The sequence below is a fragment of the Castor canadensis genome, chromosome 1 (assembly GCF_047511655.1).
Source record: "Castor canadensis chromosome 1, mCasCan1.hap1v2, whole genome shotgun sequence".
Classification (NCBI taxonomy): Eukaryota; Metazoa; Chordata; class Mammalia; order Rodentia; family Castoridae; genus Castor; species Castor canadensis.
In genome coordinates this window covers 159,370,250-159,396,756 of record NC_133386.1, presented here as the reverse complement: position 1 = coordinate 159,396,756, position 26,507 = coordinate 159,370,250, and the positions used below count along the sequence as shown (strand labels likewise).

At 36.5% G+C, this 26,507-nt stretch overlaps 1 protein-coding gene and 1 pseudogene across 4 annotated transcripts in view; both read right to left on the bottom strand.

Annotated features, from left to right (window-relative positions):
* Nell1 (neural EGFL like 1) overlaps positions 1-26,507 on the bottom strand; it is an 828,356-nt gene that overhangs the window by 260,669 nt on the left and 541,180 nt on the right. The gene's annotated exons all lie outside the window — the stretch shown is intronic.
* Positions 12,900-14,144, bottom strand: LOC109674406 (isocitrate dehydrogenase [NAD] subunit gamma, mitochondrial-like; annotated as a pseudogene).

The window sequence follows — 26,507 nt, the reverse complement described above, 5'->3', positions numbered from 1 at the left end:
AAAATTCCCTCTTTTACCTATAGCATAATAACCTTGCACTCATAATTTCAGATAGTTTCCTATGGTCTCCTTGTCTTTGGAGCTGGCATGGAGTACAACCTATGATAAATAAGGGACTGAGTTTCCACCTTTATTAGATGAAGTCGATGAGAATTTTATCTGACTAAGGATCACTGAAAGGAGAGAATTGAGGTTGTTAATTTCAAGGGGGAATATTACTGTCAGACCACCCAAGAGAAGGAAAATAAAAACATCCACATACTACAATTAGTGCAAAGCTTCCTGGTGTGTATGGAGAAGCAGATGTTTCCTGAGCTTTCCATCATCTCTATTATACTTCAGAAAGAATCAGAAAGAAGGTGTTTGTGAAGTCATGAGCAAGTTGAGCTAGTTTATTCAGTTTATTCTTTGATTTTTAGCTCTACTTCCTAACATGATTTATTGGGCACACATTTATTCCATAAAATATTTTACTAAATCGATCCACTGTTGTAGATGAAATGATCCAGCATGTTAGTAGATTGATTCATTGTTCCAATGAATTGATTAACTGTTTCGGTATATTGACAATTTGGCTTAATGGAAAGATTTTGCCTTTGCATATGCTGAATTTGAGTGTGATAAACAAATGAAAAATACTAGGCTCCAACAGATAAAAAGCGAAAGGTTTGATCAGGCATTTCAGAGAAGAAAAAACAACTTGTTAATAAACATAATCTCAACCTCACTAGTAATAATATCAAAAATATCAAGTACCAACTTTCACCAAGTTGGCTGTCAGAACTGATGTGGCAATGACGCATATTTTCATTCACCAGTAATTTCACTGTCAACAAGGTCTCTCTGAGAAACCATCTTTAATATGAAGAAAATAATAATAGTATACTAAGATACATATTATGCTAATTGTGATTATGAAAATTTAGAACTTAAATGTCCAAAAGCATATAAAATGTTAGAGATTTTTGTAATTATTCAGAAAACAATAATTTGTAGCTACTTTTAAAATGATGCTCATGAAATGTTTGTAATAAATGTAATATATTTACAAAAAAAAACTATGTCTAGACCATGCAGTGTATAGAGTTTGGTAGACTTGTTTACTACACAGCTTTGTTGCCTGACTCTTTTGCCCTGCTATTTATCATATTCTTTTAATGTTTAGAAGCTCCATTTGATACACACACTGCTGCATTTTACTTGGTAGAATGGTAATTATGATTAATTTGGATGCATTTATGCTTGTCACCCATCAGGCATCAAATGGTGCTCTAAGTCCCCTTAGAATCTATGGGCTTCTCAAGTCTTTTATAGTGTAACAATCCTTTAAATAGCAGATTTTTACTGCTAAATTAAATTTAAAGTTCAATTACCATAAATAAGGAATAATATATCTGCATCTGCACATTTTCCTCACTGAGCTCAGAGTATAATATCATTTCTTATTTCTTTGATGGTTCTTGTCATTTCCCAAGAAATATTGACCATATATTTGAGCATAAAGTTAAATATTACTTCCAAATACAATAAAGTCTCAAGGGTTGTCTCTCACAACCAATCATTGCATCCCTAGAATTTTGGTTCTCTAGTAAGACTTGGAGATAAAAATGGCTTGCTACCACCTAGCAAAATCTGGACGTATATGACTTGCAGACCCTCTCCACTGTGCAACCTGCTCACTTGTAGCATCATCTTCACTCATTTTCCCACACAAATGAAACTTTGAGTAAGACCAACACACCTAATATCATCTTGTCCCTGCTTGCACCATATTATATACCATGAAATGTCACCTCTTTTCTTCCCTTCCCACTCTTATCTTCCTTTAAAAAATGTGTACCATATATTTACTGGGGACCTCTTAAGAACTGGTGAGTTTTGGATATGCATAAGATTCATCTTTAAACAAAAAAGACAAAGATTCCTGCCCTTACTGAAATTAGCATCCTATAGAAGATACAGAGAATAAATAGCTAAGAAGATGACATAGAATATTAATGGTGATATATGTTATTTAAAAAAATAAGTACAGCAGACAAGGGAGAATAGGAGTTATATAAGCTGATAAGAGAATGTGAGTTTTAAATTACTATAGAAATACATGCTTAGGAAGAAATTTTTTTTTAATTCAGGCAAGAAAAGTTAATTTGTCCAAAATCCAAAACTAGTTGCTTCAACACTAAGAACTACAACTGAAGCTTCTGGAAGGTCATTCCAAGGTTTCTCTAGTGCATCACAGAAGTGGTACAATGGATTTGAGAGTCAATAGGATCAGGGTTTAAGCCCTATCTCTGCCTCTTGAGCAAGTGACATCACATTATCTCCTAAGCTTTTCTAATTTAGAAAATGAAGATAATTATAGTACATGCATAAAGACATCTGCAAAGACAAAAGGAAATGAGATCCAGAATATACATGGGTAGCTGTGGAATACTGAAGATACATATTAAATAAAAAAATAGATTTGAAGGGCTGTGGATGTAGCTCAGTGGTAGAGCTCTTGCCTAGCATGCACAAGGCCCTGGGTTCAGTCCCCAGCACCACCAAAAATAAGTTCAAATAAAAGAACCAGAACAGCAATAAAATAGATTTGAGGGTTTTGCTTGTTTTTAATCTCATTACAATGCCAAACATCAATGGACAGCAGATTCTAGCTTAGAAATTAAATATTAAATGAATATCTGCTGTGGTGTAAATGATGGTGCCCCCTCCAAAATTGGCGTGGAAACTTAATTCCCAATGCAATGGTAATATGAGGTATGGTCTTTGTGGGTTATTAAATCAGGATGGCTCTACTCTTATGAATAGGATTAGCATCCTTGTAAAATAGATTGAGATGGATGGGAGCACTTTTGTGCTCTTCTAACTCCCACCATGAGAAGACAAAGCAACCACTGCCTACCAAGGATGCAGCAACAAGGCACCAACATGGAAGCAGAGACACCAAACTTTCCAGTACCTTATAATTGGACTTTCCAGTCTTTAAAAGTATAACAAATACATTTCTGTTCTTTGCAAAGCACCCAGTTTTAAGTATTTTATTATATCAGCACAGACTAAAACAGCATCTATTATGTGCAAAATTATATGTTGCACCAAGATCAGTCACACACAAACTGAAAAGATTAGAACTTTTCATGCCAGGGGTTTTTTTGTTTGTTTGGTTGGTTTGGGTTTGCTTGATGTTTGTTTGCTTGTTTGCTTGCTTGCCTTTTGGTTTGTGTTAAAGAAGCTGGTTCCTGAAATGTTTCAATGATAAATGAATCAATATTGCTTAGTGACCTAAACCAGTCAGAAATCAAACAAAATAGGAAGTCATAATGGCAGTGCTCTTCAAACACTGAATTGACGTAGATATTAGTTCATCTTTGAGAAAAATTGACTTTTCACAATGGCTTCCAATGGAAAAATAACTGCTATAATTTCTTCCACTATACAGAAAACCATAGCTCAGAGATTCTTCTTATAAGAATACCTTTATGAAACTTATTCAGCCTTCCCACAATAGCAATCTGTAAGATATCTTAAATAACTTATATCCACAAACATGCATCCTTATTTTTTTTTAATCCTACCATCTGGTAGTGTAATATTTTCTTCTAAGCACCTTGAGGAAAAGACCCATGTCTTATCTGAGTATTTTTTTGCAGAATCTAACAGTGCTTTACTTATAGTAGGAACATAATAAATTTCTAATTAATACATGAATTAATAAATACCTGGCATCTTATCTTATCCTTACTTACTGAGAAGAGGATCTTGATATACCACATTAAATAAATATTTGCTATGACTTAATGATGTGTGTGTTCCAAAACTCATATTGAAACTTAATCTCCAATGCAATGTTATTAAGAGGTGCTGGCATTGGTATGAAGCCTCTTCTGTTATGAATGGGATAAGATGAAACCATTCCCTTACATTTCTGTTTAAAGATAGAAGCCTGAATAGTAGTACAATGGATACTGGTGGTTCCTGAATGAATATACCTTCACCATTTAATTTTGGACATGTCCATGTGACTTGTGCTGATATAAAAACATTTTCAAATGTAACTCTAGCAGAAATTGAAAATCATTCTCACACTGGGAGGTTGATTTTTCTGTAATTTCCTTTCTAGAGCCCATCCTGTAAGAAGCCCGTCTAGCCTAATAGTAGCTGAGAAGTCACATGGCATAAAATGGAGACACCATAGCCAACTAGCACCAACTACAAGCCAGGGGAGTGAAGCCAACTTGGATACTCTAGGTCTTGATGAGCTTCCAACTTCCTGTAGCCTCATGCATGATTTAGGGCCAACAACACATAAAACAGAGGAATCACCTGCTGAGCCTAGCCAACCCCCAAATCATGAGAAAGAATTGGTTATTGTTGTTTTAAGACCTAACACTTTGATATTCTGCTACTTGTTACTAAAACAGAGGAGAAGAACACTGCAAAAGTGAGAAGATTATAGGCTTAAGGGTCAGAAAGTCATGAGATAGACACTGCACATGCCAACTACCAGATTTAAGACTTCTTGGCCTATGGGAGAACCCACTTGTGCTTCAGTTTCTTCATCTATAGAGTGAATAGTGATGCCTACCTCACAGAAATTCTGTGAAGATTACATGAAATAATACCACACATGGTAAACATCCCAAAGACGATTAGCTATAGTTGTGAGCACCACTGAAGGAACAGAAATAATACAAGTTAATTTCTAGGAAATGTGTTTGAATCAAATTCCACTCAAACACATAATGTGAGTTGCATTATAACACAATTTCTCACCTCCCCTAACCCTCTAACAGATTAATACATAAGAAAAGGTTTTGAAGAAGGATAAATGGAAAAGTCTCTGCCTTAGAGCCAAGATCACTACCCCGTGACATTCCCTCACCCATGCAGCAGTCAGAGTGATCTGTCCAAAGACATAAACCACTTCTCATAAATCCCAGCCTGAAACCCACTCATGGCCTTGAATTAAAACATGAATAATACCCAAAGACCTTCGCAATACCCAAAGACCTTCCTCCTAATGAACAATACCCAGAGACCTTCCTCCTTTGGGATCCTTCCTGACTTTCCCCTTCTTTTTCATCACATTGCTCTCTCTTTTCCCTCTGCAATATCCTCTCCAGCCAGACCACTCTTCTGCTTCTTCAAATGACTTGAGCTCATTCTTGACTCAGGGCTTTGCCTCTGTTGTTCCTTCAACTCGCTCACTCACATCTCACAAACTTCGTTCAGGGGTTACTTAAATGCCACTCAGAAAAGCCTTAACTAATCAGTTGAAGAAGCCCACCTCTAAGCCCTCTTACCACCACTTACTCAAAATACAATAACTATACTTTGTTTTATTTTGTTTTCTTTTCTCCCTAGCACTTAGACCTTGATATGATAGTCATCATTTGTGTTTCTAAAGGCTCATTGTCCACTCTCAAAAATGAAAGTCACAAGAGGTCAAAGTTTCTTTTTTCTTTTCTTTTATCATTCTTACATTTACTCACATGTGTATACATTGTTTGGGTCACCTCTCTCCTCCTCCTGCTTGCAGTAGAACCTGTTCCACCCTCTTGTTCTCCAATTTTGTTGAGGAGAAAACATAGGAGATAATAAGTAAGAAATAGCGCTTTTGCTACTTTGAGATAAAGATAGCTATACAGAGAGATTCTTAGCATTGCTTTCATGTACATGTGTATTACGATCCACATTGGTTCATCTCTTTCAGACCTCTTTGCTACTTCTTGGTCCCCTTCCCATAGTGGCTTCAGCCAGTTTACGATTACTGTATTCACTCCTCTACAGTGAACACATCAACCAATTCAAATTTTAGGTTTCCTACCTTTCCCTATCCCTTCCATGCACATTCTCGCCTTAGTGTGTGAAAACATGTCCAGTAATATTACTGCATTTGTTTTAGGTGTAAAGTCCATATATAAGGGAGAACATGCGATTTTTAGCCTTCTGAGCCTGGCTAACTTTGCTTAAGATGATGTTGTTCAGTTCCATCCATTTACTTGCAAGTGACAAAATTTTATTATTTTTTGTGGCTAAGTAAAATTCTATTGTGTATAAATAACCACATTTTCTTAATCTATTGGGTGGTAGTGGGGCATCTTGGCTATTTCCATAGCTTGGCTATTGTGAATAGTAAAGCTTCTGTCTTATTCTCTACCTAAATCCCTTTTTCCTAGAGCAGAAGTTCACAAATTATAATCCACAAGCTTGTTTTTGACTGGCATATGAGCAAAAAATGAGTTTAACATTTTTAAATGGCTGAAAAATAAAAAGAATATTACATGATATGTAGAAATTATGCAAAATTCAAAACAGTGTCCACAAATAAATTCTTATTAATCACATTTAGTAGTCCACATGTTATCTGTGGCTCTTATTGCTTTAGAGTGGCAAAGTTGACTAGCTGCAAGAGAGACCATATGGTTCATGAAGCTTAAGATTCTTACCATCTGACTCTTTATACACACACACACACACACACACACACACAAATGGCTGACCCTGACCTCATCGGTGTCTAGTTTATTAAAGGTCACTACTTTATATGCCTCTAAAAAATTGATTTAGAAAGAAAAAAAAATCTAACAGTGAAATTTCCCAGGATCCACGCATAGACAATATCTCAGCATGAATATTTTTCCTTATGAAAAGCCAATTAAGTTCAAGTTTCTGACTAGGTGCTTGGAAGTCTTCCAAGTTCTTTACTCTCCCACAAAAGCACTATGCTTCTGTGAAGAGCAGAATGCAAAGTCTGCATTCTCATCAAGTGTTCTAACTGATCTACACACCAAGAAAAGCTAAATGAACAAGACTGGCAATGTTGGAAAAATTAAACACAGATTTCTTAATAAAGCTGAAAATAGCTTAATAAAGCTGAAAATAGTCTCCTGGCATCCCAAGGCATGTTTATTTCTGTTTAAATAGATGACTTCCCATGGACTGTTATCAGCTCAGCAGGGATCCTAGGCAAGAAGTACTTTCCTCCTCCTGTATATTTTAAGCTCTTTTCCACTGAAATCCCAGTGGAGATTACATAAAGCATCTGCCACTCTGGATAAAAACTATACCCATGGTCAAATAATGCTAATGCCTTCAGTTGTCTGCATCTGGAGTGCTCTAAACAGACACAATATAAGCATTCTAGAAGGAGATAGAGACTTTGACAATCCTATTGGAGAAAGGTGCTTTCCAAGGGATGGAAGAGGAAAGTTTTAGGTGGAAGAGTGACAAGGTCATTGTCATTAGAAATGCTGCTGCTGCTGCTGTTTATTTCCTTGAACCTGCGAAACCTGGTAAATGTTTTGGCCACTTCCCAATGGTACCCAGATGGCAAGCATCCTGCCACTGCCATTAAAAAATGGGTAACTGCAATTTCCCTAGACCCTGGGAATAAATTTACCCATTAGTGACTTCTCAGAAAAGTCACAGGATATTATGCCAGTGGAGCAAAGTGGGTAACTAAACAGTGATAGATACGATTTCAACTTATGCCAAAGCCATTGCCAGAAAAAGTGAGAGATCAAAACAGTATCAAAGCAGGGAGCTCACTCTGCTTCTGAGCATCAAGGAAGGGAAGATAAGATCTATTCTACTCTTAATGAGACATCTGAGAAATCTGAGAAGAGGCAAAGGAAACAAGATGTGTGTTGTAAAGAAGGCAATGGTGAAACATGTTCGCAGAGAAACTGACACTGAGAGAGAAACATGAGGAAGACTAGAAAGAGACAGCAATTGTGCTGAGAAGTAGCTTAAGGAAAATAATAAATCCCCCTAATCACAAGAATAAGAACCATCTACACTGAGGAGTCTAATAAAGTTGATTAATCAATGTAAAGAGTTCATCACTAAAAAAAAAAGAAAAACCCAGAAAAATCAGATGTTATCCTTAAGTCTTGAAAAATTAGTTCACCAGTAATTGTAGGGTATAAAATATGAAATGATGAAGAACAAAGTAAAATCTTTGAACAACGGGTAACAAGCAGACAATGGCAGCCATAAGTGACATGGTCCTCTTCCAGAGCTCCTTTCCCTCTCCCTATCTTCTGTCCCCCTCTTCCTCCCTTTCTGTCTCCTGAACAAGTGATAAGGCTCAATGGAGACATGACTTGCTCTAGAGGGGTTTCTTTGATTACTTTTGTTCTCTTCATAGCACCTTGCTTATATCTCTATTACAATACCTACCACCCTGTTTCATTAATTGCTTAATTATTGTTGATTCTCTCCATCCCATTGTCTCCTTTAGAGAAAACACATGGACTCAAGCTGCATCCTCAGTGCTTACACAGTTTGCAGCTCAAAGTAAGTACAGCATACAACAGAAGACAAACAACATTGAAGAACAAGGGAATGAATGAAAGAATGAGCAGAGGAGGTCACCATGTACAAGGATCTTGCTGCTGGCCAAAAGAAGTAACAAAATTCTATCATAACTTGAATACCTTAAGACAAATCAGTCCTAGAGACTTTTCTAAGCCTGGAGAAATCAGGTTATTTATAAATCAAGTTTTCTAACATCTTTTTTGAATAAAGTTGATTATGAGTATACTGTATACTTTTTAACAGAAATTGCATCTTCTGTAAATTTAAAAGACTCAAACTAAATGAAATACCACATGTGTGCTCTTGACCCAGTCTTAAGTAGTTAAATATAACTTTTTTGGAAACCCTTTGCATGTTCCTTCCATAATACTGTGTATAGATCCAGAAATCATGACTTCTTACTTTTCTATTGGAGATTTTTGTATAATAACTTCAAAATCTCCTTTCTTTATTTTCCCCCAAATGTTTCCCTTAGAAGATAATATAAATGCTTAAATAATAAACAACTCCAAATATAAGTAAAATGATTCCCTTTTTGTCAGTTTCAAGATCAAAAGAAGGAAAAATACTCTGGGCAAAATTGAATAACTTTGAGGAATGTATCAAGTGGAAATCTATCATTGTATAATATTTGATTTATGGATTCAGTTATACATAATTGTATTAAATAAATTGTTAATAGACTATAATAAATAATAGACTAATTTAGAAATACTACTTTTTGTTTGAATATGAGATAATTAAATAATTGCATTTAAGTTATTTATATGAATCTTGACCTCAGGATCTTCCTCACCTAGAGCCACTGTTTAAGTTCTCTCAAGTTTTCAGAGTTGTTTGAGATGAAGTGCTTTTTCAATGTATGTTTGATGCCTTTTCATGTGAAGTCACAAGAACCCCATTGCATATGAGGACTTCTTCTTTCCCATATTTTGTCTCATGGCTGCATATTTATAACTTCTACAGTGTAACCAAGAACTGCACTGTGGCATGTTTTTGTTTGCTTTTCTTGGCAGTACTAGGCCAAGAAAGGGCCTTATACTTTCCAGGCAAGTGCTCTACAACTTGAGTCACATTCCCAGACTGCAAACCTGCTACCTCTGCCTTCTACATAGATGAGATTACAAGGATGCATACCATGCACAGATTGCTTTTTGAGACGAGGTCTTACTAAATTTTTTTTTCCTGGACTGGCCTCAAAGTGTGATTCTCCCATTTCCATCCCTGCATAGAGCTGGGATTACAGGGATGTACCACCATGCCCAGCCCTGTTCTTTTTGAAACATATCTCCGTATTTGCATTTCCCAGCTTTCTGAGGTACAATTTACCATTAAAAATGTACATTTTAAGGTACACAACTTGATGACTTGATAAACTGTGATGCACTATGAAATAATCACCACAATCAAGCTAATGAAAGAATGGCATTCAATATTTGCAATTGTGAGAGCACACTCCCTTGAATAATTACTAATTCTTTGGAAAAGGATTTCTTTTGTCTCTTCTTAAAATGTATTCTCCAAATAATTTCAATAAAAATATCAAGCCAGCATAATATCTTTTTTTGTCTTTTTAAAAAATAGTTTCTTGTTAAAAATAAAAGACCTGGGAGAATACTGGGTTAATAGTTACAAGAACTTGAATTCTTTTTTTCCTCAAGAATGGGAAAACAGAAAACTAAATTTATATTTAGACATATATGAAATTTTCTCTTTTGTGAAAACATTCCTCATATATGTCTATTTTTCATTAACTGAATTTGGCATTAACTGTAGCAAACCAGATGCTTATGCTGATCAGAGCCCAGACTAGAGTCTTCTTCAGTAGACAGTGTTTTTACTCAGCCTGTGTTGATTTTCACTCATTTGCAAAATTGATAATAAGACATTCCAAACTTCTTTCTAATTGCTTTTGTGAAATTGAGACACTTTTCCACTTCAAATATGTCTTCTTTCCCTCTTCCTTGCACTTCTTGTAACAACAAGTGTTACACAAACAGGTTCCCATTTGAGTGCAAGTGAATTCACTTAATGTGAAGATCCCTTTACCACTTTGAAATCCAGTGTTACTCAAGTTGTCAGAAAAACTCCAAGGAACAAATGCCTCCCTTCAAAAGACTTCTAATGCTGTAATCAGCCTTCTGCAGAAATTATGTATTTTCCCAACTGAGCCTTTGGTAACACTGTCAGTTTTGTACAGCCTTTGTAATGATCCAGAAATGGATACATTTCTTCAAAATCCTTCTCTTATTTTAAAAACTCAGTATTTGTGTTCACTTCAAATAATCATTTTAGCATTTTTTTTTGTTTCAGTAGCACATCACTTCTGTTACAGATTTTTTTCTCTTTCTTGGTCATTATCTCAAAAGAAAAATTTGACTATTTGACTTAACATTTTTGAAATGTCATCTCTCTTTGGTATTTGATGCTTAGTTCTGGCACCAAACATATATCTGGATAGTCTGCCTTTTTCATTCATTTCAAGAAGCAGCTCTAGTAGTAGTGCAACTAGCTGGGTTTTATTCCTGGCTCCCTACTTACTATCTGATTCACCTTTAGAAGTCACTGAACTTGTCTATTACTTTGCTTTCTTTGTCTATGTGATGGAGAACTGAGGCTCTTGACTGACAGTTGTTAGCCTTTTCAATAAGGACACTTTGGACTGTCCAGCCATTCCAATATTCCCATTTGTATTAACAACCTGATTAATCTGTAGAATCTTGATAAACAATCACTTATTCTAAACCACTAAGTTTTAAGGTGGGATGTTTTACAGCAATAGATAACCAAAGCATTTTTATTCAATTTTTACAATGATACAATGAAGATAGGTATGTACCTTTATCTCAAAATTGAGCAACCTGGGTACCAGAGAAGTTAAACAACTTATCCTGTGTTACATAAACCATATAGGTCAGAGCTGGAATTCAGGAGCCACAATTCCTCGCCTGACCTACAGAACTTGAGTAAGGGAGTGATATTTATAAAGCCATCATCTAAAACAGAGCCTTAATGAGTTAATTTAGAGAAAAATCAGACAAGTTGTTGCTGTTCTTCATAACACCTGTAATCTAAAGAAAGCAAGGTAAACTGATAAAGACTAAGATGAAATTATCCAATAAATACAGTACAGAAATTGTCTCATGAAATAGGTAGCCTGCCAACCACCTGTTTTACTACCTTGAGGAATTTAATATTCTTTAAAGAAAGAGCAATCTTGTAAAGAGAGGTTCATAGATTAAGGGCAGACAGGAACATTTTTCCAATAGATTAGCTTTTTCAGTCTCCCACTCCTGTGATGGTAACCCTTCATTTGTTCCTTCCTTCCATAAGTATTTAGAATGAGCACAAGCTAAGAGCTCTAGATCTCGATGCTCTAGCGATGAATGACTGAACCACTCCACTGCCAAGGATGCATGGTGTGGTATTGTAAGTGTTCAGCTGACTTTCTCTAGAGGACAGGGAGAAATCATTGAATGAGAGTTTTAAGGATGGAAGTTACATGATTCTATCGCCTTTCAGAAAGATCGTGCTTGGTGCATTGTAGAAAATAGATTACAGTGGACTAAGCCATAGGCAAGACACAAGTTAGAGGGCTATACTTGCAGTAAGAGAAACTGAGACATTTCCCTTCATGAGGAAGATTAATGAGAAAGGAGATATCAAAGCAAGAGACATAGCTGAATTCAAGAAATAAAAAGGAGAGAAAATAAGGAGAATTAGCTGAAAATTTGCTACAAGCCAATAATCTGTAATGAATTAATGTAATTAACTCATTTATTTTCAGGATTATCTTTTAGGATGGCATAAAATGAATAATAATGAATGCAGTAAGCTCACCTTATTTGTGGATTTATTGCACACAGATTTGACCAAGCGTGCTAAAAAAAATTCAAAACCAAAAATTTTAAGCCCTATACAAAGAATTATGGGTCTAGTGGTTGGACAGGGTTTGACTGCTCTGTATACTCCTGAGTACAACTGAAAGAATTTCAAGAATCTCCTTTCCAAGGGGGCTGCAGTGTCCAGGAATGTCATGTGTGCAAAAGAATACCAGAAAAAATTCCCAACTTCTTAAAGGTTATAAACATCACCATAGGAAAATATAGGATAGTGAAGATGGGGTAGGGGGGCATTCTGTACCAACAGCTTTATCTTACCTTACTTATTAATGTTACAAGGCATATTTGTAAGCAAAGTTTATTGTACTAATTAGCTCATTAATAACCTCTAGGAAAAAAAGCCTGACTTCTCTGTGGTCTGATATGCTGAATTTTAATGACCCAGATATAAAGAAAATCAGTGTGCCAGGTTCCAGGAAAGCCCCAAGACTCCATAAACAGGGCTTATTTTTCAGTGTATGACATCACAGAGAAGTGAGAATAGTGGGTTAAAATACTGAGGAACGTCCTCAACTCATTTATAATGCACCAGGTTTGGCTAATATAAACAAGCAATATTTATGATGTTCTAATTTAGCAGAAAAAAATGGTTTTGATTCTACTGAATTGAAGCACTTTATTCTGGAGTCCACATGAGTCATGCTGGCTGGGGTTTCTGAGGGGGCGGGTCAAAGGGGGACAGGAAGGGCTTTGGATCTTATCCGCCTCCAAGGCACTAACCATTTAACTGCTGTCTTGAATGTGGTCCCTGACATACTGAATGAAGCCCAATGTGGTGCCCTGGCCTCCCATGTCTGGTGTGTGGATATGTTTGTTTTTTAAGGAATCCAGTATGGCAGCACGAATGCGAAGGGCATGGGCGTGGAGTTTGAGGTAATCCAGCATGCTGCAACTTGCCAGCAGCATGGCTGTGGGGTTGGCTATATTCTTATGTGCTAAAATCCTGCCTGATTGCCTTGAAGCTGCCTCAAACACTGCCTATAAATTACCATAGTTGGCTCCAGGTACAACGCCTGCTCCTCCAACCAACCCCGTGCAGATATTACCGATAATGTTGCCATAGAGATTGGGCATCACCATGACATCAAACTGTTGGGGCCGGGACACCAACTGCACTGTAGCATTGTCCACAACCACGCTTTGTAAGGCGAGGTGAGGACAGTGGGAAGCCGCTTCCTCACAGCATCTGAGGAAGAGTCCATCTCCTGGTTTCATGATGTTGGCCTTGTGCACAGCTGTCACTTTCTTACGCCCCATCTTGTAGGCTAGCTGGAAGGCATGCTCGGCAATGCGCAAAGACTTAGCCTTGGTAATAATCTTCCGGCTCTCTATCACTCCCTTCACACTCTCGTGCTCCAGGTTGCTGTACTCGCCCTCTGTGTTTTCCTGAACAACTATGATGTCTACATCCTTGTGCCGAGTCTCCACATATGGCAGATTCTTGAAATGGATGACACTGGCGTAGAGATCTAGGGTGGCACGGAGCATGTTGTTGCGGGATGTGTGCGAAAATGGCAGGCTGTAATCCGTTTCAGTGTTACCCTTCAAAGCCACGTGGTTTTTGACGAACTGACATAATGGCTTTGTGAACATCTTCCTCAGAAGATCTGGCAGTCACTTGAAACTCCTCAAAATTCAGAGGCACACAAGCATGTTGGAACACAGTCTTGACATGTAGCATAAGTTCAGGCCCAATGCCATCTCCAGGAATCATAGTCACCATATGCTGCCTACCAGGCGTGCATGATAGAGGAACTGTGCAATACGAACACAAGTGCTTAAAGGGGAGCTCAGGGCCAGGAAAAATTTTCCAAAAATGGCCAAGAGTGGTAGGTTGGGAAATTGCCTTCACAGAGCAACTGGCTGCTTTCAGCATCTTCAGTGCCATGATCATTAAGTGGAGATTCTTTCAACTTATGTGAAAATATGTGCTCTTTCTCTTGGTTGAAATTAGCTTTCATTGGTGGAATTCTGGGTTCATCATTGTGTTCTAGGTCATAATTCTCTCTCTTTCCTTATATTCTATGTTTGACCAACATTCTATTGTAGTGAGAGAGCTAGACAGGGGAAGATGTGATGTGTTATATAGTAGAAAATATGAACATCGTGGATTTGAATATCATTTCATTAGACATATAAAGTGTGCTATGATATATATATGTATATATATATATAATGCTTTAAAAATGCAGACTTTATTTTAGAGCAGTTTTAAGATCACAGCAGAATGGAGTGGAAGGTACAGATATTTGCCATATGCCTTGCCCCAATATAAGCAGATCCTTCCCCACTGCCAAAATTCTGCCTGAAAGTGGCACATTTGCCATAATTGATCAATCAACATTGATACATTGTTGTCACTCAAAGTCCCTGGTTTATATTAGGTTTTGCTTTTGACATTGTACATTCTATAGATTTGGACAAATGTGTAATGACATGTAAATACTAGAGTATTTTCTCCTTTGTAAAAGAGAAAGACTTTCTCAGAACAAGAGGGAAGAGCAGGTCTTGTTTTGGGGAGGAGGGTTGGTACCAATGGGGAGGGAAGAGTTGGGGAAAGGGCATGGGAGGGTAATTATGGTGCAAATACTGTTTACACATGTATGCAGATGGAAAAATGATGTCTGTTGAAACTATTCCAGGAATGGGAGGAAGGTGAATAAAAGAGAATGGTGGAGGGGGTGAATTCAAGTATGACACATTTGATCTATTATAAGGACTTTTGTAAACGTCACAATGTACCCCCACCCAGCACAACAATAACAAAGAAAAAGAAAAAGACTTTCTCAGAAAAACACCTGGTTAGAAATTCAATTTCTTGCTACTATCCCTAGACTTACTGAATCAGGATTTTTGGATTATTATTATCTTAATAATTTTGATGCACACAAAATTTGAGAGCCACTGGGCTATGAAATAATCACAATAGGAAATCATGGCAACTGTATTAGAGTGAAGACAGTGATAAAAGAGAAAAATCCTTTCAGAGATATTTCATACATAAACAACTAGGCTACTGACCTGGGCAACACAGACCATTATCATTCTCTTATTATCATTATCATTTCATTGTAGTACTGGGGTACACTGTGAGATGTATAACGTATCTTAGTTAAATTCACACCCTCCATCATTCTCCTTTATTCTCTCTCCCCCATTCCTAGAATAGTTTCAGCAGGTCTCAGTTTTCCATGTTCATACATGAGTGTATAATATTTCCACTATATTTACCCTCATACACTCTGTCCTTAAATCCTCTCCGCCCTACTTGTTCCAACCACAAGACAGAACCTGTTTTACTTTCCTGTCCTCTGTTCATGAAAAAACATTTTCTTTGTTTAAGATATTTATGCAGAGAGTTTCAGTATGACATTTCCATGTATACATGTATTGTATCCCGAATTAGTTTGTCCCTCCATTTTTCTTACCTTTCTGCCTTTGTCCTCTTCTTATGGTGATTTCAACAGATTTAAAAATTCTATATTCATTCTTGTGTAGAAAGTACATCAACCATGCATGCCCTTCCCCCTCTACTGTACTTCCTTTCATTTTTCCTCATCCTGTGTTGTTTAACAGTTTTCAGCATGTTTCCTGTGTCTTGTTCCTACACAGATGTAATGTACTTCATTATTATTATACTATCTTTCTTTCCTTCTTTTCCTCCTTCCTTCTCTCCACTATGAATCCCACTTTTTCATACATGCTCTCTATATATTTCTTTGTACAAACAATGTTGATTGTATTTGTATTGGGTCTATATTCTACGGATGAGAGAAAACATGCTGTCTTTGGCTTTCTGAACCTGGATAACTTCACTTAAGATGATGTTCTCCAGTTCTGTTTACATGCAAATGATAAAATTTCATTATTCTTTTTGGCTGAATAAAATTCCATTGTAATTAAATACCACATTTTCTTAATCCATTCATCAGTTGTGGGGCATCCTGTTTCCATTAGAACATTTTTCTTAATGTATTTACCAGACTGTTTGAAAGATGATGCAGTCAATGAAAATACTCAACACTAGAAGAAAAGCAAGTTGGCTGGAGGATTAAGATTGAAAATGAATTCAGTTCACACATGCTATATTTGGGAGCTTGTAAAAACATCCACATAATGATGCCCAGTAGGTGGCTTGATAAGCGAGTCTTCAGCTCCAGAAAAAGGATCATGAGTGATGACACAGATTCAAGGGTCATCAACATATGTAAGAGAGTTACACACACAGTATATGAAATAACTGAAAGCATTGGTTTTTAGCTTTTCTTTTGCTGACAGAATGGCATTCATCTGAGATACACTCCCAGGAGCATACGTAGATTGTGATGAAAACCAAACACCCAATTTACATACACACACATGCACTGCACACACCAGGAGGTGGCCGAATGAAGCACTGCCAGAGTGTTTTATAAGTCATATTCACAAAAGCAAAACTTTCCCAGCAAATGATTAGTCAAATCTACTTAATGATCTCAAAATGTGTTTTTTGAAGGGAAAATGTATATACAGCTATTATAATATAAAAACATATTGTTCTATATTTAAAATATAAAATTCAGACTTCTATGAGTAATAGAAACTCCCTGCATAGCTATCTTAAACAAACAAAAAATACGTTTTGTAAAAACCAGAGAACAGGAAGGAAAACAGGTCCTGTCTGTAGGGTTGGCACCAGTGGGAAAGGGAGAATATAAGGAAAGGATGTGGGAGGTGAATATGGTGGAAATATCATGTACTCATGTATGAAAATGAAAAATGAGACCTGCTGAAACTATTCCAGGAGTGGGGGGAAGGAGGGATAAAAGAGAATGATAAAGGGGATGAATTCAACTATGATATACTATAAGAATTTTCATGAATGTCACAATGTATCCCTAGTACTACAATAATAAAAATAGAAGGAAAATCAATTTATACTAATAAAAACTTTTAAAAAATTCTAATGGTATTTAAAAGTACACCATACCATTTACATTTATTTGTGATGTTAATATAAACAGTATTGTTGCACATATCATTTGGATGATCACTTTGCTTTTGATTTGGAAATTGTAACTGTAGTCTCACTCTCATTTCTATGCTAGAAAAATGTAGATGTACACACATTTTCTTTACTTCTTTTCTTTATTACATATGTATCCATGAGTAAAATCAAAGAAATAAATGCAACTATAAATCCACAGTTTATAGACTATAAAATTTCAAAATTGTTGTAACTATTGAGGATATATCAATAACCTTAAATCATGGACATTTTCAGAAAATGTAAAATAGGCTATGAATTATCAGCAATTCACTAACAGCTAAATTCAAATTCCACTTTGTCACACACAAGCCAGCATACATATTGACATGTAAATGAGTGAGTGTGATAGCAACGTTAAGGTGGATCTAATTAAATTTAAAAATTAAATCATTCACAAGTGCTTATAGCTTATGCTTATGAAAAATTGAGCAGTTCTGATTGTGACATAGTAATATGTTATTCCATTAAGATCAAAAAGTACTACAATAGGACCAAGTTTGTAGAGAAAGCTCAGGATAAATATCACTGGGGATCATTGATACTTGAAGTGTTAGAGGAGCATGATGGGAGAAATAAGCTGGGACGCAGGAAGGAACCGAGAGAGGAGGATGTCACAGACTCAAAGAGCAGTAAAATATTCAAGGAATGAGTAGTCAACATTGTCAAAACTCTGTTGAGAGATAAGTAATATTAGATTAGAAATAGCAATGAGGGGGATCATTCACAGCCTCACTGACAGCATGAAGATTAGTGGTTAGGAACATGGAATCCAGAGCCAAGCTGTCTGTCACGTCTGGCTTCTGTATCCTTCTTGAGTTTTATGACCTCCCTTAAAATTTATATCTCAGAGGAAGTAGACAGCAGAAATTTTTTTTTAAATGGATACATAGATAGCATGTAATAGACAAGTAAGCAAAATCATGTGACTCTTAATGTCAGCAAAAAATGAATGCTATGAAATTGTACAAAATGTCCACTATCTAAGATCTTAATTCTAGGAAAAGTTAAATGAAATGCGTCTGGGTAGTTGGTGCTGAATGGCCCTAAGTGACTCATTTAGTGACATGGAAGTGCAGAAGATGGACTGGCTGGATGGGCTAAGGTGCTTATGAAAGTTCATTTTTGGAGAACATCATTCTGAGTGAGGTTAGCCTGGCCCAAAAGACCAAAAATCGTATGTTCTCCCTCATATGTGGACATTAGATCAAGGGCAAACACAACAAGGGGATTGGACTATGAGCACATGATAAAAGCGAGAGCACACAAGGGAGGGGTGAGGATAGGTAAGACACCTAAAAAACTAGCTAGCATTTGTTGCCCTTAATGCAGAGAAACTAAAGCAGATACCTTAAAGCAACTAAGGCCAATAGGAAAAGGGGACCAGGAACTAGAGAAAAGGTTAGATCAAAAAGAATTAACCTAGAAGGTAACACCCACGCACAGAAATCAATGTGAGTCAATGCCCTGTATAGCTATCCTTATCTCAACCAGCAAAACCCCTTGTTCCTTCCTATTATTGCTTATACTCTCTCTACAACAAAATTAGAGATAAGGGCAAAATAGTTTCTGCTGGGTATTGAAGAGGGGGAGCGGGAGGGGGTGGAGTGGGTGGTAAGGGAGGGGGTGGGGGCAGGGGGGAGAAATGAACCAAGCCTTGTATGCACATATGAATAATAAAAGAAAAATGAAGAAAAAAAAAAAAGAATTCACTCAGAAAAAAAAAAAAAAGAAAGTTCATTTTTGAAGAAGGCCTAGCAGACACAAATGTGGAAGACAGGTATGGTTTTCTGAAATAGATGCAAAATTAGAAGGTCTGTGGAATATACTAAGCAATCCTATTTGGCTGAAAGGAAGGGATTATATAGGAAAAGTGACAAAGAAATGGGGAAAGTAAATTGGGGTCATTGTGGGGGCCTGGAAAGGCAAACTAAAGACATATGATACCTCAAAGGCAACAGAAAAATATTAAAGGCTTCTGACATAAAAATAAAGGGCTTGGAAAGATATTGCTTTAAAAAGAAAAACATGCACTTCTAAAAAAGAGAGAGAGAAACAATAAAGTTTCAGGACCTGTGACCACTTTATACCAACAGTTTGCCTAATGCAAGCAGCGATTTTAAAACAGTCATATGCTCTTTAAGAAAGCTCTCGAAATCCATTTGCTGCCTACAGAACCAACTGATTATGAACACTTTTATATTTTTTCTAAAAGAATCAATACACAGTCTTCATTTGTTCCATTTTCTGTGCTGCGGAATTAATGCAATTACTCACCTGTCATGCCGTTACTACTTAAACGACCACAGAAGAGCTGACAGATGGCAGAGAACTGTGGAGAGCCAGATTTAAAGTAATCTAGAAATTTCCTCCTTGTCTTCCAAAAAAGAATCATGTTACAAAAATACCAAATCCACTGTAGAAGCACTCGTTTGAGGAAGAGCTATCCATATTTTGACTTACAGAAGAGCTTCTTGAATATAATTTTCAAGTTAGTAATTAAAATATCCTCTCTGCGAAAAGGTTTTGGGGTAGGGGTGGGGAATTAAAATTATTCATAATCTTGCTTTTGTAGGGGTTTTGAAAGAAACAGATACATTTATAATCTAGTCATGAAAGTAATGTTTAAGCAGCAAAGTTAGCATTTCTTGAAAAGAAGTCAGGTAAAGACTCAATTGAAACAGCTTGTCTTTTATTATCTCTTCAAACCCAACTTCACAACTCTATCAAATACGTTTTTATTACTTGGAGCCTTGACTATGCCATTCTAAATTCTCCCTGGCTACTAGGAAGCTAGGTCGTCCAAGAACTATTCATAGGTGTGATTTTTATATTTTTCTCTGACTTCTCTGTATCTCAGAGGCTTTCTTTTTAAAAGGATGAGGCAAGAGAACCTCTTTGTGTTAACAACAAATGGATATATAAGTGAATGAAGTTCTCTCTGTTAAACTTATCAAGTTTTTAATTCAACACACATATGCATATTCCACAACTGTTAAAGCCAGCTCAGACAGTAATACACTATAGATTCTCTCAAAACTCTCAATTTTAATTATCCCAAAAGTCATAGTTCTTATAAAACATACTCCTCACTTGTTAAAACAAGTAAGACTCAGTTCTTATAGTATGGTTATTGTAACTGCAAAATGTAGAAATTAGAGGGGCATTTCAAAAGCCGGCAATGTTAGTCAACTGATTTCTCCCTGGTTAATATTAAGAGGTAGGTAGAATTATACAAATTATACATATCTAAAAATATTCTCCAACAGAACCCTTCCAACCTCACCATTTCCTTCTGGTAAATGCTCACCCTTCATTCAAGATGGAAAATGGCTTCCACTAGGCACATATCCATGCCTCCTATTGAATGACATTTTACCTCAATCTGAAAAACTCAACTATGAGATAGCTGTTATTCTTATCACTCCATAAATAAGGAAAGTAAGATGTCAAGAGGATCAACAACTCCTCTAAATAGACAGAAGATTCAAGTTTGGTGTGCTATCCTCTTCCTCCCCATACCCCTGAGAAGGAAAGGAAGAGTCACACACACACACATCACCATAACAGACTTTAAGTCCTTTAAAAGACAAACTGATAATTGTGCAGAACTAAAAATAGCTACAAACAAATTTCCAAGTAAAAATGTTTGTTAACGGGATGCATTTGCATTGTCTCCTTGACATCCCATTAAAGTTATATTTAATTTTTCTTCTTTTTTTCTTTTGTTTGATTACATATTTATAAGTGCCATGAGAATTATAAAGGAGACAACAAAATTCTGGAAAATAGAAAACAGGTGAAGGAATAGTAACTTCCTTCTCTGATTTGAAAAAAAATGGAATTTCAAATACTCAGTGAAAAAGTCAAGAAACAACTTGCAATGTGCCAAAGAACACAAAGCATAGGAATTGGCAACACCAGATGCCTCTAAGAGTGGAAGATAAAGCTGAGTTGAAAGTCTCTTAAAACTAGATACACAGACAGTTGTAATATTTCTACACAAACTCACCCCCTCTTTTACTCTTTCTTATCCCCCAGCTTTTCGTTTTTGTACAATTTTAATGATTTTATTATTCTGTTTTCATACATGCATTAAAAGTACTTCAGTCAGTTTCACTCCAACACCCTCTCTTTTTACCTTTTCCCCTTCCATAAGTTCCCTGCTCCAACAGTCCCCCTGTTATATTCACTTCTTTTTCCTTTTTACATTTATGTCAGTTTCAAGCATCTGAGGGAAGCTGCTAACTTAAAAACCAGAAGCCAAAGCAAGTCAACAAAACACAATGCGAGAGACAGAGAGACAAAGGAACCACACTAAGAGATTGACACTTCATCATCACTATCAATTAATTACTATTACCATGAATGTCCTAAGAGACACAAAAACAGTGTGTTATGAAAAAGTATGGAAAGAAAAGAAGTAATTTTGAAAGATAAAAGAGGACAGCAGAAAGAAAAGCAAAGTGAAAGAGCTGCAAGACAAAATAAATTAAAAAATTCTCAGATATTAGGTGAAAATGACAAATAAATGCAAAATAGGAAAGAAAATAAGTAAGAAAATTAGAGAACTGTGAAGCCCGGCATTAACATAATAGGAAAGCCAGAAAAAGAAGAGAAAAGAAAAGATAGCAATCAAAGAGCACAAACTTAAAAGGTGTGAATATATAGAGTGAAAAGGTCCATTGAGTGCTCATCAGAATGAAGGAAAATTATACCCATATGTTTATGAAATTTACAACTGAACTTCAAAATGAAGAATAAGAAGCCAAAGCTGGGTGTGATGGCTCACACCTATTAATCTCAGCTACTTTATAGGCAGAGATTGGGAACATTGAAGTTCACAGTCAGTCAGAGTCAAAAATTAGCAAGACCCCCATCTCCACCCACAAGCTGGGCATGGCAGTATGTGTACACCTGTAATGACAGCTATAGGGGAGGCTGACTCCAGGCAAAAAAGTGAGAGATCCTTTCCAAACAATAGCTAAAGGCCAAAAAGGGCTAGGAGTATGGCTTAAGAGGCAGAGTGCCTGCTTAGCAAGTGTGAGGGGGAGAAGGAAGAAGAAAAAGAGGCTGACAAAAAGGCATTAGACTTTTATAGTGGAACCTAGGAGAAAATGGTACTCCACCTTCAAAATTCTAAGAAAAAAAGTTATTTAGAAACTAAACTACCAGTCATGGGTGAAGGTTAAATTAATTTTAATACATTTATAATTTGTTTATTAGACACCAGATAGTTTTCAAAGCAATTTGTAAATGTTAACTCACTTAATAACAGCTTTCTGAGAAGCAAGCTCTAAAAATGTTTTCTCCCCGGTACAGTGTCTCACAGAACTAATGGAAAATGCATACCCACAAGTCAGAGCAGCAAAGCAAGGCAGAGTGGGCACAGTATACAAAATCCAGGGCTCCTCCTCAAAGAGAGGCAAAGGGATCCCTAGTATCATGGAGAAAGATTCCTAGGACATGAGCTATGCAGTGAACTAGAAACCAACCACCAAATTGGAGTAGGTAGGGGGAAGCTTATCTGAAAACAAGAAAGGATCACTGTCTTAGAGGGCATTTACACAGCAGTGAAAAACTGAGGATAAACTATGATAAATGCATAATAAACTAACAAATAGATGAATTTTTTTTAAAAAAGATGGCTAGTAATGGAAGAAAGAACAAACGGCAATGCAATAAAGGAAATCAAGTATGGTGTATCCCATGAATCAGTTATTGATAGCACATACACAGTCATAATAACATAAACACAATATTGATCTAACAAGAAGATGTGTGCAAAGGTGAAAGATAGCCTACTTGCTTTCTTATATGATGGGAGTTAAGAGTGTTAAAATTGGAAATATGATAGAATAGGAAGAAACATGTTATCAAGAGATATGGAGAAAGCACAAAGAGAACCTGTAAAAACAAACAAAAGCAGTTCTAAGGGGTGTAACTGCTTCCTATCTAGGGATCAGAAATGAGGAAAAGTTTCTAGTGAATTCTTTTTTATAAAGCCTTTTAGAATCATCAAGCCTTAGATATAGAAAGATTAGATAGATAAATGGTAGATCATTTCAAATTATATACTATATGTGTCAAGAGAGATTTGCTAGAAATTCAAATTAAATTTTAGTGTTCAGAAATAAACTTTCTTTTGAGATAGTAATGCCTAAGAGTTAAAAGTCAGCAGATGGCTTGGGTTCTAATTCTGGCTGTTTTGTTTACACTATTGGACCTTGCTCTCTCTGCCTCAGTTTCCTGTTATGTAAATGAGGATAATATATTCCTCCTGAGAACTGCAAGAATTAAATACAAGCAATTTGAATAGTGCCCAGCTAAAAGTAAGTTTATAATCATTAGTATTAGTGCAAATGTAATATTTTGAGTGCATTATAGATCAGTTTATATAGTAAAGCAAATAAAACTAAAACAATATGTCATGTCATTTTATTTGAACCCAAATTATATATATACCTATATATATATATTATTCCAAATTATAATTTAAAAATTTTTAAGAACTAGCATACTAACATTTTAAATAGTGATAATTTACCTGGTCCTTTAATAATTCAATATAGTTTCTTACTATCATCACTTATTGAACATCTATACAAAAATGTAGAGGATTCTTTAATATTGCTTCCACTTGAAGAATATTTGCAGCCATTAATATTCTAATCTCTCACCATTTAACCATTTGAGAAATTGATGGAAAGTATTCATATAGCTTCAGGAGGAAAATGAATTAACTCCTATTTATAATTCTTTTACCAAGAAAAATATTTTAAGATCCGTCTTCATATTTTGTACTAATTTTTCAACATTTTAAGCCCCAATATGAATATGAGTTAAAATCCATTTAAAGCATGTCAATACTAAGGGAGGGGTTCCTCAATAACCCTCAAGACAAAATATCATTTTCTCTCATGCAGGTGAGGACTCAATCTACTGCATATTTATTAGTCTTCTGGGTTAGCAGCTAGAAGGCAGACAATTCTCCAGCAACTTGACATACTTTTTTTCTCTGAGCTGCAGTTCAGTATGGAAGTCAAAAGAGAAGAATGTACATAGCTAAGTGGTCAATGAAGATGAACATTCTATGTGGGTTTTGCCCCAGACCGCCAGAGAGAATGTTAAAAATAAAATACAGCAGATGTCCCAAGCTACTAAGAGTTGAGTTTCAGTATCCACATTGTGACTCACATCATCCTGGATTCTTCTGGCCTTACAAAGAGACACCTAATGAAGACATTTTCATCTTGCTGAAGCAGTCTCATGGACAGTAATCTGCTTCCTGAGGCAGCCTGCAATACTGCTTGTCAAATATAATTACCGGCAGAAGAACAGGAATCTATCACTTGCCTATTACGTTGTTAACATGTCCACAACGAGCCGATGTGAAATGCACACAGTGATGGTGTAGTTCATTGAACAAACTGTGAGACATAGTTTACGAGGCTCATCAAGGTTTGAGTGTCAGGAAGAACAGTATGTGATAAGACTATACAAGTATTTTCAGATGCAAATATAATACGCCAAGTTTTGCTGGTATTAATTTCAGTCACAGGGGACAGAGTTAGTGTTTTCTACTACCTGTGCACTCTTTGGATGCTACTTGATATAAAAATATCTTGAAAGGTTGTATGTCAGCTCTGAAACTACATCAAGCATATGGAGATAAGTAAGCTGCCAGTTTGTAAATATGGAAATAAAGAAGAGCATTTTACTTTCATACATTTCATCTGGAGAAATGCCAATCCCTCATTTGCAACATCTAACTCAACTATGGAGTTCAGTAGCATCTATTTGGAATAAAAGCTCAGCTCACTTTTGTGAATTCATTGTTCAGTGAAAAGAAAATGAAGGGAAGAAAGCTAGGAATGGTGGTATATGCCAGTAATCCCAGCATTCATAGGAGGCTGAAGTAAAAGGATTGCACATTCAAGGACTGCCTGGCTATATAGCAAGAACCTGTCCCAAAGAAAATAAAAGTGAGAGGAAGAAATAGGGATGGAGAGGAGAGATAAATAGAAGAAGGGAAGGAGGAAGGAAGAAAGAGAGAGAGGCAGAAAAGAATGTAGGTTGGGAAAGAGGGAGGGAGAGAGCAAGGAATGAAGGAAGGGAGGGAAAGAAGGGAGGGAGAAAGAATGGAAGGAAGTATGAAAGGAAGGAAGGAAAGAAAAAGGAAGGAAGAAAAGGAAAGAAGGAAGAAAGGAAGGAAGGAAGGGAGGGAGGGAGGAAGGGATTGAGGGAGGAAGGAAAAGTTCTAATTATATTTCACAAACTTTCTCATTTAATTTCATTTCAGAACCCATAAGGTGAAAAACTAGATGAAGAGAGTGTAAATATGATGGTTATGTTTATATGTCAATTTCACTGGGCCATGAGGTCAGATAGATGGTTAAATATTCTAGGTATTTCTATGAGGGTATTTTTTGGATGACATTAATATTTGAATCAGTAGAATGACTAAGGCAGACTACCTTCCATAATGCGGGTGGGCACCATCTAATCCAAAGTCCTGAATTGAACAAAAGGCTGACTCTCTGCCTAATATGAAAGCATTCTCTGGTAGGATGCTCAGGTGTCAGATGTACCATTTTGTACTCTCTTGTAGCTATCACCCTCCAAATACCACACTGACCACAGCAACATCCTCAGCAAAGCTTAAAAGTCCAGCATATTGGCCATAGGGCAACCCGTACATCTCCTCTGATGGCACTTCAGAGTACACAGTTTCCTTCTGTCACAGCAGCATCTCATCTTTGCTTTCTCTCCTAAAAGCATTCACACACTTGTCTCTCCAGCACTTTAGGTTCCCTCAAATGGGACTCATAGTCCAGTTAATTAGGTCACCAAACTTCAGAGGACACCAATCAGGCTTCAGATGATCTGACTGACAAGAGGGAAAGTGCAGTCACAGTTTGAAGGAAAAAGATGAGACTCACATGACAGATTTCTCCAGATAAATCTTTTAAAAACCTAACTATACTCCCTTTGCAGTTTCCATGTGCATGACATACGCTAGGTATTCAAGACCAATGAAACTGCCTCTTGAATCCCTACTTAGAAATACCACTTATTGGTCCAGCATCTCACTTTAAATTACACATTTACTGTGTCTTATGGTCATGCTAGAACACGAACTGTCCTATTTCAGCATCTTCTTGGAGTGGACACTGTCATGCCCTCCCTCATATCTCCTTGGGCTTTGCCCAAGCACACACCTGCCTGACTTCCCAATGTCTACATCTGAGGCAGGC